The following is a 12,795-nucleotide window of genomic DNA, read 5'->3' as shown; positions in this document are numbered from 1 at the left end:
TGTGCTGCATTTAGAATGCGGGGCATCATGGGGCAAAAATGGCACAGATGCGTGACGTATCTGTGCTGTAAAGGTAGTGATTGCTGGAGTTGTATCGCAAGTGCGATGCAGCTCAAGCAAGGCTCAGGGGTGCCCCATCTCCACAATGTTGCGTCAAGACCTATGCCTGCTTAAAGCAGGCGCAGGGTTTTGACGAAGCTTTCTCCTATCTGATTGTAAATACGGCACACCATGGGTGGCAGAGTAGTGGTGCACGTTAACTGGTGCATGCCTGGGGATGTGCCATTTAACATAAATCTGCCCCTTTACATTTAAGTATGTGCTGGACACACAGAGTCGGTGAGGCTTATCCAAGGTTAAGAAGAGATGAGTCCTGTTCACTGAAAATTTAGACATAGTCTTCACCTGCTCAGCATTGCTGGACATGGCTAAATAATAGCTGCAAAATATTACTCTTGTTAAACAATTTTACTATTATAATCTCTGAGATTTGTCTCTTACTCTGCAACATCTCATTGTTGTTATCTTTCTTTAAAGATAAAGACAACCTCAACATGAGCGACAATCTGCAATCAGTTGATTTTGACCTCATCATTGAACTTGTAATTGAAACATCAGTGGATGTTGATCCCTTGGATGATTTAAATCCTGAGGATGAAGAAGAGCGTGACGAGGATGCAGATTTGTCCGAATTATATGACATAGGATGGGAAGCTGACCTGCTTGAGCCTATGGAAATATAAACATTTATTTTTAAAATTTATAATTAATAAAAAGTAAAAAGGTAAACCGTTTAATTTAAAAATAAAGACACCTTCAAAAGCAGGTTATGTGTAGTGTCTTCAATAAAATATTAAAATATGCTCATAAAATTAGATCAGATTCACATATAAAATAGCACAGGTAACATAAATATAAATGTCATTTCTTTTCTGCTATTTCTGTATTGTAAATTTGCAAGGACTAAAAAATCTTCTATTTAAAATGTCAAGTAGTGTGTTAAGTTTTTGATCACTGTTATTGTTTTACTGTTTGGTAATAATGGTTAATAAATTTTTTTATTATATTTTACCACAGATTCAACTGCAGATCATTTCAAGATTTCACCATGCCAACAATAGAAAGACAGAGAAAGGCTGCAAAACGTCAAAGACAGCAGGTGAAAGAAAATAAGCAGCAGTCCTCTAACAAAAAGATTTGTCAAGTCACGAAGAAAGCACCGGGTAAGAGCACAAAATATTTCATAAGAAATATGTGTAGTAAAAAAAATATTACTACAGAAAATGTTTCAGTCCATAAAACGAGAAGGAATTCAAATGGAAAGGAAAGGCCAATCAAAAATGTTACTGCTAGAGCAAGAGATAACTCTGTGCATGATAGTAGAAGGAAACAACAGTTTAGGGAGATTCGTAAACGAATGTTCCGCAACAGGATAATTGGCAATTTGTTAAAAAATATTAAGAAAGGTCAACAGAAACTGGTTTTTTATAAGAGAAAAAAAAAGTTGAGAAAGTTATTGATCAGGCATTTGAAATTAAACGTAAGTTATTTATTTTGATAATCAATAGAATTAGGAAGCTAAACAAGGCAATTTATGATTTCAAAAGAAATAGTAGATGGAAGAGAATAGTTAATCGTAGTAATTTTTGTGAAGTTTTTTCTGGAGAATGGATGCATAGTTCAAGCTGTGAGGCATTTTTTAATGAGGAGAGTTATTTCCAGGATAATGATTTGGTGCATGCAGTTGACACCAGTGGTCGTGCTTATGAAGTGAAAGATGGTTGTCCAGTTGAAAAAGAAAAACTTGTGACAACAGAGGCAGAAGAGGTGTTAGGTAATGAGGTTTTAGGAAGACGTGCTAAGGGTCCTGTGTACACCTGGAAGTGTAGTAGTATTTGCAGTGTGCGACAGGATTCCATCAATTTGCTTTGTGATTTTGTACGGTCATTTAATAAGAAAAGTTTGAAGCAGAAAATAAGGTTGTTGCAAGAATTAGATCCTTGCAGAGTAAGAGAAGTGACAGGTTTGCATGGTCATTCACTGGCTTGTCTTTCCAGGAGAGTATGCCAGAGTGTTTTTCATCATTTCAGGATGCTAGCAGTGCATCATAATAAAGTGAGGAAATTAGTTAGAATGTTGTATTATGCTAAGAGTCCAGCAATTATGCTTAAACAATTATGCGCTGCTCTTTTGCATGGTTCTGAAATAGATGTGAAGAATATATGTGAAGAAATTGAGTTTTGTTACTTTGGAAGTAAAGAGGAGAATGTTGAAATTGAGCAAGAAGAAGAGGGTCATGTGGAAGATAGTGTACAGGTTTCCAGTACAGATAATTTCCAGAGGGAAATTGCGACGTTTGAGGTGAAATCAAGTGAGAGGCCTAATTTCACTTGTGTGTGTTGTCGACGCACTTATTATAAGAATCAGACTAAGTTAGTGGATTTATATGCAAAAAGTGAAAGGGAAAATAATAGTGAATGGAAGGATTTCGCAACATACTTGATGGTAGAAAATTGTTTTGATTTGGGATTGGATCAACGTGTGTGTAGTTATTGTTGTTGCAAATTAAATCAAAACCAGATGCCTGCTAGAGCAGTTCATAATAATCTGGAATTGGTTGAGATTCCTTCTGAATTGAAGGATTTAAATACTTATGAATCTATTTTGATTCAAAGTATCCATCCCTTTCAGGCTATTGTAAGAATGGAGCCAAAGACAGGGAAATTGCCTCCATCAGATTTACAGAGAGGATTAAAGGGAAGAGTTGTTTATTTGCCTCTAGATTTGAAGAAAAACATTAACACAATTGGAGTAGAAAAAGTGGAAGAGGAACCTCTGGTTATCTTAGTTAATGGGGTTCCGACAAAGAATAAGAAAATATGGCAAGATTTAGTAGATGTTAGGAAAGTTAAAAAGGCAACATTGTATTTGAAAAAAAAAAAAAATACTATAAGAATGTATATGTTGCAGAAGAGGAAGTAAGTGAGGAAGAGGATAGCGATTTGTGTGCTGGTCAAATTGAGAAAGTAGAACCCTCTACTAGTGAAGAAATATATGAACATTATAGTGTTCATCCTTTGCATTCCAAGGAAGTCATGGGGAATGCTATTGAGTTGTTTCAAATGAAACAAGCCAAAGGGAGTCCCATTAGTGTTTGGGAGGAAAGTTTGGAAGCTCGGTGTTTCCCACAGCTTTTTCCAACAGGTCAGGGAGGAAGATATGATGAGCGACCTCATCAAATTCCTGCTTCTGAATACCGGACTTTGCGATTGTATGCAGGAGATGCTAGGTTTCGACAATGCATTCCTTATTTGTTTCATCTCCTGTTTGAAAGCGATCTGTCTGGACTGTCATATGCAGTGAACCACATCTTGAAAAGTGGTATACACATGCAAAACATCTCGGCAAGTGACTTTATGGATAAAGTCAATGTCCAAGACAGTATTTTGGATTCTCACCTGATTAATCTCATGGCGTGTCAGCGTGGTACTAATGAGTACTGGTACCGTCGTCATGGTGATTTAAAATGTATGCTGAGGAACTTAGGTACTCCCACATGGTTCCTCACTCTGAGCTGTGCCGAGTATGGCTGGGAAGACTTACTTGAATTTCTACGAGAGGCAAATGCTAAAGTAGATAACATCGAATTCAAGACACCCGGAGAATTGTGCTCTTTGGATCCAGTCAATGTATGTAGGTACTTCAATCATAGATTTGAAGCTATGATGTCTTTCATCATGAATAAGAAGAATCCACCTCTTGGAGAGGTGTTGGATTTCTTCTGGAGAAAGGAGTACCAAGCAAGAGGTGCTCCTCATATACATATGTTGCTGTGGATCAAGGATGCACCTAAATTTGGAACGGATCCAGAAGACTCAGTGATGAGTTTCATCCAACAGTATTCTACGTGTGCTGTTCCAAACGCAAAGGAGAAGAAAAGCCTAAGAGAAAAAGTTCTGCGTTTCCAAAGCCATCGATGTGGAAAGTACTGCCGTCGTAAATTCCGAAAAAAAGGACAAGTTCTACACTAAATGTCGTTTCGGCTTTCCACGACCGGTGATTTCTAAAGGAAGAGTAAACAGTTTGATGTCTTCGCTGCGACACAATGTCATGAAGAAATCACCTAAAAACACTTACAATTTGAAGAGGAACGAAGAGTCCAAGTACATCAACGACTACAACCCGGTGATTTTGTCCATGTGGAATGCTAACATGGATATACAGTTTGTGGCTGATAACTGTATGGCTGTGGCTCGGTATGTGACGTCTTACATCACCAAAAAAGAGAAGACAGAATTGAAGGATATGTGGGAGGACATTTCCCATGAAAAGAGCCTCAGCAAGAAGTTGTACAGTTTCAGTCTGAAGATGTTGTCGCATCGAGAAATCGGAGCGTACGAATGTTCTGACCGGTTGTCTTCAGCAAGTCTCTATGCCAAGTCCAGGAGTATCGTTTGGGCGAGTCTTGGTCTTGCTGCAACGCGTAATCGAGTTCTCAAACCTGTGCGGGAAATTGAGTATTTGGCGGAAAAGGAGCCAAACAGTACCGACATTTTGAAGACCAACATGTTGGATACATATTATCCAAATCGAAGCATTCACCTCGAGAATGTTTGTCTGTATGAGGTTCTTCAAAATTACATATTCAAGAGGAACATCAAAGAAGATAGTGAGAAAGGAGTGTATGCTGTAATAGGAAGTGAGGGATGTCTGGTCAAGCAAAGAAAATGCCACTTGGTAAACCATCGAAAATTGAGTGGCGAATCTCCTGAAAAAAAGGAGTTTTTCTATTTAGCACTTTTGCAACTTTTCAAGCCTTGGCGTGCAGAAGAGGAACTGCTTGGAGATTTCCTCTGTTACGAAGACTCTTTCAATGCCGCCAAGGAGACCATAGAATGTCCTGCTTTTCCCAAATATGTAGAAATGTTGAATGCGGAAATTGAGCAGGAAGCAACGATTGCAGCCGAGATTGCCAGAGACAGTTCTCAGGACAGTCAGAGTTCTGCTTCATTGAGTCAGGATCCACTAGGAGGACCTGTTATTGAAAATGAAGCTGCCACTGCTATGAATGAAGTGGAAAGAGCCATGGCACATGCTCAAGAGGATGCGGTTAACTTAGAAGAGTTGGAAAGACAACTCAACGTTGAGCAGAGGAAAATATATGACGAAGTTACCATGCAAATTGATCATGGATTAAGTCATGATAAGAAAGAGTGCTCATGTACGTCGTTGAAGCCTGTCCGACTGTACATGAGTGGAGAAGCGGGAACTGGAAAAAGTTTCCTCATTAAAGCAATTTCATGCTATTTGCAGGAAAGGACAGAGTCATCGCTGTCTTGTGTTGTCACTGCTCCAACTGGACTGGCAGCACATAATATTAAAGGGATTACTTTACATCGTTTACTGATGCTGCCAGTGGAGCATGACAACAAATTACAATATCACAAGCTATCTGGAGATGCTTGTTTTGAAGTTTCAAGAATCTTGAGGAAAATGAAACTTCTTATCATTGACGAAGTAAGCATGGTTTCCAATGTCATGCTTGCCTTTGTGCATTTGAGGATGCAAGAAGTTCTCAAAACAGAGTATGATGTGTTATTTGGTGGCAAACACATCATTGTTTTCGGAGATCTTCTGCAGCTGACACCAGTGAAAGGGCAACCTGTGTTCAAAATGCTCACGCATGAAGATACCAGGAAGTGCCTAGGCAGCATTGGCAACGTCAATATATGGTTAAACTTCAATTATGCTGAACTGCATGAAAATATGCGTCAGGCGAAGGATGAAGTTTACAAGACTATTCTACAAGATGTTAGAATTGGAAAAGTGACCGAGCATGGGAAAGAAGCTTTACATGCACGATTACTGTCAAATTTATATCCAGAACAAGATGTTGTGCCTGAGAATATTTTTCAGAAAATTACTGAGAAGAAATCTGGAATATGTTTGATGCCAACTCTTGCAGAATGTGCCAAATTTAACAACAAAATGTTGCATTTAGAAAAGCAAGAGATTGTGAAACTGGAAGCTATTGATAGAGTAGAGCATATGGGATCAACAATTATTTTGTCTGAGAATCTGAAAACAAAATTGGATTCATTAGAGAAGAGTATATCTAAAACTGCAGGTTTTGAAAAGACTCTGAATGTGTGCTTGAACTGCCGTATAATTTTAAGAAGGAATTTACATGTTGAAAGAGGTCTGGTAAATGGATCAATGGGTAATGTTGTTGATTTTGTGAAATACAGAAATAGAGATGGAATTGAATTTTTAAAAATTAAATTTGATGGCATTGAGGAAGTACAGCTAATTGGTCGTTGTTCTGCTAGATTTTTGCTTGTAAAAGACTTATATGTTCGCCGTAAGCAGTTTCCTGTTTGCTTGGCATATGCGGTGACAATTCATAAATCGCAAGGTTTAAGTGTAGACAGTGCATTGGTGAATATTGGCAGTTCTGTGTTCAAGGAGGGTATGGCATATGTGGCATTGTCACGAGTTAGAACTTTATCGGGATTGTACTTGATTGAGTGTGATGTCACAAACATTTGTGCGGATCTAGATTGTGTTAAGGAATACAATAGGTTAAGAAGAGAGTATGCGCCACATTTGCCTCAGTATCCTTTGTTTGAGAAACGTGTGGTAGGCCGGAAACGAAGAAATGTGACCAATACTGTGGAGGTTGTAGCAAAAAGACAAAAAGTCAATGAACCTAAAATTACAAGCAGAAACAAAAAGGATTCTGTTGAAGATGTTGTTGGTTTTCAGTTTGAAAACAGTTCTGGTGTCAACTGCTATGCTAATGTAGTGGTTAATGTTTTGTTTTCTCTAGAAAATGTAAAAGAAGAGATTGTGGTCAATTCTGATCAAAGATTTTGCAGTTTGTTAAATTCTGTGTTAGAGAAATGTAGCACTGATAGAAGAAACATAGAAAGTGTGTCTGAAATTCGAAATCTGTTAGACAGATGTTCAGGGCAAACACAATTCTCTCAAAATATTCAGCAAGATTGTCAGGAGTTTTTAATGTATATGCTTGATGTATTACATGCTGAAGGTGTAGATGTAGATCAGCTGTTTGGGCTTTCTTATCAATGGCAGCATGACTGCGAGAACTGTATGGTATCAAGTACTACTAGTGTAGACTCAGAAAGATTTATATATTTAACTTTGCCAGACAGTAAATCAGTCTCTTTTAATAAGCTAGTAAAAGCAGCTGATCACAACATGGAGTGTATCCAATGTAAATCTGAAATGATGTCCACATTATTTATACGAACATATGGCCAGTATGTAATTTTAATGTTCCAACGATGTAGGCCTGATGGAACAAAATTGACAACTTTAATTAAAAATTTTGTAGCTTCGCAGTTGTCAATATCAGGAAGGACTTTTGTAACTGCAGCAATTATATATCATGACGGCCCTTCAATAACATCAGGACATTACACAGCTTATTTAAAGTCTAGAAATGGCTGGTCATTCTGCAATGATTCTGTTTTAATTTTCACACAAAAATTGCCGTATGACCTTAAAAACTCTTACCTGGTGTTTTTAAAACCAAAATTTTAGGGAAATAATCTCAGGATGTGCTCTGTGGAATTTCAAGAAGTTCTAATGGCTCCTACACAATTTGGCCTTGAGGATAAGTGTAGTTCAGAGACATAACTTCTAACCATAAGACTGGACGTCATGGAGAAATACGTGCACTTTGAATGAGTTCAGAAAAACTGTTTCTTTTTATAAGCTAATTGAAGCAGCCAATCAAAACATGGAGTAGAGGGAATGTAAGTCTGCAATGCTGTCTACTGTTTTACATTGCTTTGTGATTAAAAGTGATGTAGAGAATTAAATAATTGTAGTAGTCATAGAGGTAGTGTAAGTCTGCTTCATAGTAAGCAGTATCAGTGTCATAGGAAATGTAGAACATGACTGAGCAAGAAGGGGAAGATATTACTATTCCAGGATTGTGAAAATGATCTTCAACATTTTAATTCTGAAAGTTGCGGAAATGCCAAATGACGGGATTGGCTTACAAGAAATCCAAGAGTTATAAATGGCTCTGACCAGATTTGGCCTTGTGGAAACTTGTGGTAGAGAGCAAGAAGTCATTTATTGCATGTAACGTGTTTTTAAAAACGATGGAGATTTTCTTTCAGAAAGTGGCGGGCTGAAAGTAATAACAGCACAAAAGAGTGTAAGCTGTTCATAGGACATCCTTGGACGTCATGGAAAGTAAGTTAACTTTAAGGAGTTCTGAATTTTGATTTCTTATGTTGTATGGGTTTTTTAAACACAATCATTTTGATTGTGTTTTTTTTTCCCCGCTGTTACATGATGAATACCTTCAAGTCACTGTTTTTAGTGAAATTTGATACATTCTGAGAACAGCAAAAATAAACCATTTAACATGTATAATTAATGTTCTACTTTTTGTACTTATGATATACATTTAGAAATGTGAGGTAGATATGGAGAAACTGAGGCTTCTGTAAGTGTCAAAGTTAATGCTTACAGTGCTGCACTTCTGGGTACTGTTTTTTTTTGAAAACTGAATAGGCCTCACCTTAAAGAAACCTCTTGAAAGGACACATCTTATTTGTATCCTGAAAGAATAATTTAAAATGTTAGACACAATTTTATGATGGCTTTACATCTTTTTTGCGCTGCTATTGCATCACTATTGTGAGACATCAGCAGTGCAAAAGATGCACCATGTTCCAAAATAGGCCTCACTTCATCAGCATCAAGATACTGTTTGTTTAAAATATATATCTTTAGGATTGTGTAGGGGACGTATAGCAGCAGAGGCTTCTGTAAATCTCAAAGTTTTTGAAAAACTGTTTCTTCTTGAACCTTTTCCCTTGTCTTTTCAAATTTTTAAATACATGTTTTAATATTTTTGAAATGTTTCTTCTCTCTTTTACAGATTGAAAGTATGAAAAAATATTTGAAAAAGTTAACAAGAATTATAAGGTAAATGTTTTCTACTCTTTTAACCCGCAATCCACTGCTGATGATGTCACTGACTATGTCATGAATGATGTAATAAGTGGACATGACTTACTTCATTGGTAGGCCTTCACATGTATTAATGCATACACTGCTGCACTTCTGCGTACTGTTTCATATGCTGAACTACATCTGCACTATGAGATACCTAAGCAAAGGCAACACAGGTGATGTGATTTTGAAATGAGCAAAAGAAACTCCACGTTTTTCAATTACATTACTTGTGTTTTCTAAGTTTACGGATGACATTGTGCAGATGAACTTTAGGTCTGTCTATGGACACAGAAGAGGTCTGGCCGTTGTTCAAGAGTGAAGTGGACATGTTTTACTTCAATGGTAGGCCTTCACATGTATTATCTCCTCTGTATTCTTCAACAAGCATAAATTTGATATGCAACCCTGAGTAGGCCTCATCTTAAACAAACTTTTGGAGAGGACACACCTTATCGTCATCCTGAATCAATCATTTAATCTATCACATTTAACATCTATTAGTTCTACTGCTTCATTTCTTTAATCCTTACTTTCCTGCGTTTGCTACTTCTCTCATTCCTTTCTCTATTACTTAATTATTCTACTCCTTCCAGTATTTTTCTCAGTCCCTCTCTTCTCATACTTCTTCATTATTATTCACTCATTCTGTCTCTATTAATGTTACTGTTTCTGAATGATCTCAAAATTTTTTTAAAACAAGAACAGTAAGTATAAGGATAGGAAACAGACATTTATGTTACAAGAAAGACAGCTATAGGAAGTAAACAAAAGATACTGTTACTCGCAATCCACTGCTGATGATGTCACTGACCATGTCAAGAATGATATAATATGTGACATGATCAGAAGTGGATTGCGGGTAACAGTATGTTTTCTTTACTCCCTGTAGCTGTCTTTCTTGTAACATAACTGTCTGTTTCCTTCCCTTATACTTACTGTTCTCTTTTTAAAAAAAATTTTTGGGTTCGCTCCTGGTTCGCGTACCGGAGTGCGAACTGGAAGCGAACTAAAAGAAATAGAGGTTGGCAGAGTTTCAAAAATTCTACCAATTTTTTTTATAATGGGGAGGTAGTTCTGAAAAGAACTTTTTTTTTTGGTTTTTGTTGTTTTAAATTTTTTTTATTATTTTTCTGAACATTTTTTATATTTTTTTTGTTTTTTCTGAACATTTTGTAATTTTTTTGTTTTTTGGGGGGGAGGGGGGAAACAAAAATGATTAATTGAAAAGGGCTCAACAGGAGCAACGAAAAAAAGAAGAATTTATTTTTTGGGGCGTTTCGGGCAAACATGATTATTGATAGCTCTCATTATAAGAGTAATGCTACTTTCTCGGTAGCAAAGTGTTTGGCTGCACCACACGCACACTTGCTTTACTTCCCCCATGTCCATTTGAATGTTCGGGATCACCTCCCTCGCCTCTGGTCCAGATACTTCTTTGACAACAGATCTTCTCACCATTGCCAGGGGATTTTGCTGTTCATCACGAAGCTGGGCAGCACTATAATTATTTGGGTGCCACCTACTCATATGCCTGTGCATCGTATAATTTCCGAAGCTGTATTTCTTGTCAGTGCCCCTTGAAAGTCGATCGTCGCAAATACGGCAAAACACATATCTGGCACTGACTTTTTTTTGCCCTGCTGGAAATTTAAAAAATTGCCAGATGTAGTTATCTTTTCTATTGTACCTCCTGGGCTCCTCTGGCAAAAACTCAGGCTCTTCCTCCTCTTGCTCCTCTTCTTGATCTTCCTCTTCTTCAAAGATTGGTTGAGCAGGTGGTCCTTTCTTCCCTTGAGGAGGTGGGGGTGGTGGTGGGGGAACACTAGCTGAAGCAACAATGGAAGCCATTTCTCTAGAATGTAAAAGGGTCTTTCTCTCACCAAGATGAAAGTCAGAGTGAGGAAAGAAGGAGGGGTTTTCATCATTTGGGAAAAGCAAAAGTTCTCAACCAATGAAAAGTGTTATTTTTAGGTCACCTGACCTAGCCTTCCATCATTATGAAACCAAAAGTGAAATGAACCAATGAAAAGTTTTATTACCAAGTCACATGACCTCTCACGCTCATGTTACGCGCTGCGGAACGCTCCCCGGTTAGCTTCCGGGTCGCTCAGCTTCGCGCCTCGGTCCGCGCCCCGGGACACTTCCGGGTGCGCTAACGCGATACGTCACAAGACGCATTACGCGGCAACGCGATACGTCGCGCTTTCGCGACGCGCCGCGGATCGCTTCTGGGTCGCTGCGCTTCGCGCCTCGGTCCGCGCCCCGGGACACTTCCGGGTGCGCTAACGCAGTACGTCATAAGACGCATTACGCGGCAACGCGATACCGTCACTATGTTGATTTCTTATCGGTTCACGGACCGGGTCGCGGCATCTATTTGAGCTAACGGAAAGCTTCCCGGTTCGCGGACCGGGAGCGAAACAAAAAAAATATTTAAAAAAAATTATTAATAAACATATAAAATATATTTTTGTATTTAAAGAAGAATACATTTTACAGCTATAGATATTAGCTTTTAAAAAACCAATGAAATTCATTGAAAAAACCATAGGTTATAGACCATATATAGTTAGGAATTTGCATTTACAAAACCTTGAAAATTCACTGAAAAAACCATAGGTTATACACCATATATAGTTAGGAATTAGCATTTAAAAAACCTTATTTTACTCACACAAAACCAATGAAATTCCATATATAGTTAGTTGTACTAACTATATATCACGCACCCGCAATCCACTGCTGATCATGTCACATATGACATCATTCATGACATGGTCAGTGACATCACTGATGACATCACTGATGACATCTCAAATGACATCACTGATGACATCACTGATGACATCTCAAATGACATCACTGATGACATCACTGATAAAATCTCATTTGACATTAATGATCACATCACTGATGACATCATTCATGTGATAATACGATGAACCTCTTCAGACTCTAATATAACCTTAGATACACTCAGTGTAAACAGACACTCACAGACTGTCACTCATCCATGGAGTTACTTACACACCTAGTCAGTCATGCAAAGAATCAATCACAGCTCCATTTTCACAACTATACAGTTATACACACCTTACTTATTCAAACATATACTAAAACATATTTACTCACTTATACAATCCTGGATACAAGAGCACAATGATCCATACAGCCACTCACACATTCACTGGCTCTTATGCACAGTTATTTATATATGTCAACTCTCACATGTACTGTATTTTACATATGTACTTACTTTGACATGTAGCACTGAGATATCTATTCACTCACCAATACAGTCATGCACACAGTCAACCACCCATACAGGTGTTTCCACATGCACTTTTGAACCCATACATCTATGCACAGAGTCATACACCTCCCAGCCACCCACACACACTCTCAGTCTCCCATACAAATGCTTGGGCAACCAATCAATAACCCATATAGTTACTCATATAGCTACTGATCAACACATGCAGCAGTTTACAGAACAACAGACATAATGATGCACAAATTAAGACAGTTTAGTCACTAACCCATGCACTCAGTGAGACACATTTAACCACTCACTCATACAGTCAGTCATGCACCTACTAAATCCTTCATCCAGACACTTATACATCCACTCATTCTTAAATATGTAAGACATATTTTAACTTTACAGAAAAATACAGTCACTGGATGTTGTCATCAGTGATGTCATCAGTGATGTCATTTGAGATGTCATCAGTGATGTCATCAGTGGTGTCATTTGAGATGTCATCAGTGATGTCATCAGTGATGTCACTGACC

Source organism: Lissotriton helveticus, chromosome 1_1 (assembly GCF_964261635.1).
Source record: "Lissotriton helveticus chromosome 1_1, aLisHel1.1, whole genome shotgun sequence".
Lineage (NCBI taxonomy): Eukaryota > Metazoa > Chordata > Amphibia > Caudata > Salamandridae > Lissotriton > Lissotriton helveticus.
This window is presented reverse-complemented; position numbering follows the sequence as displayed.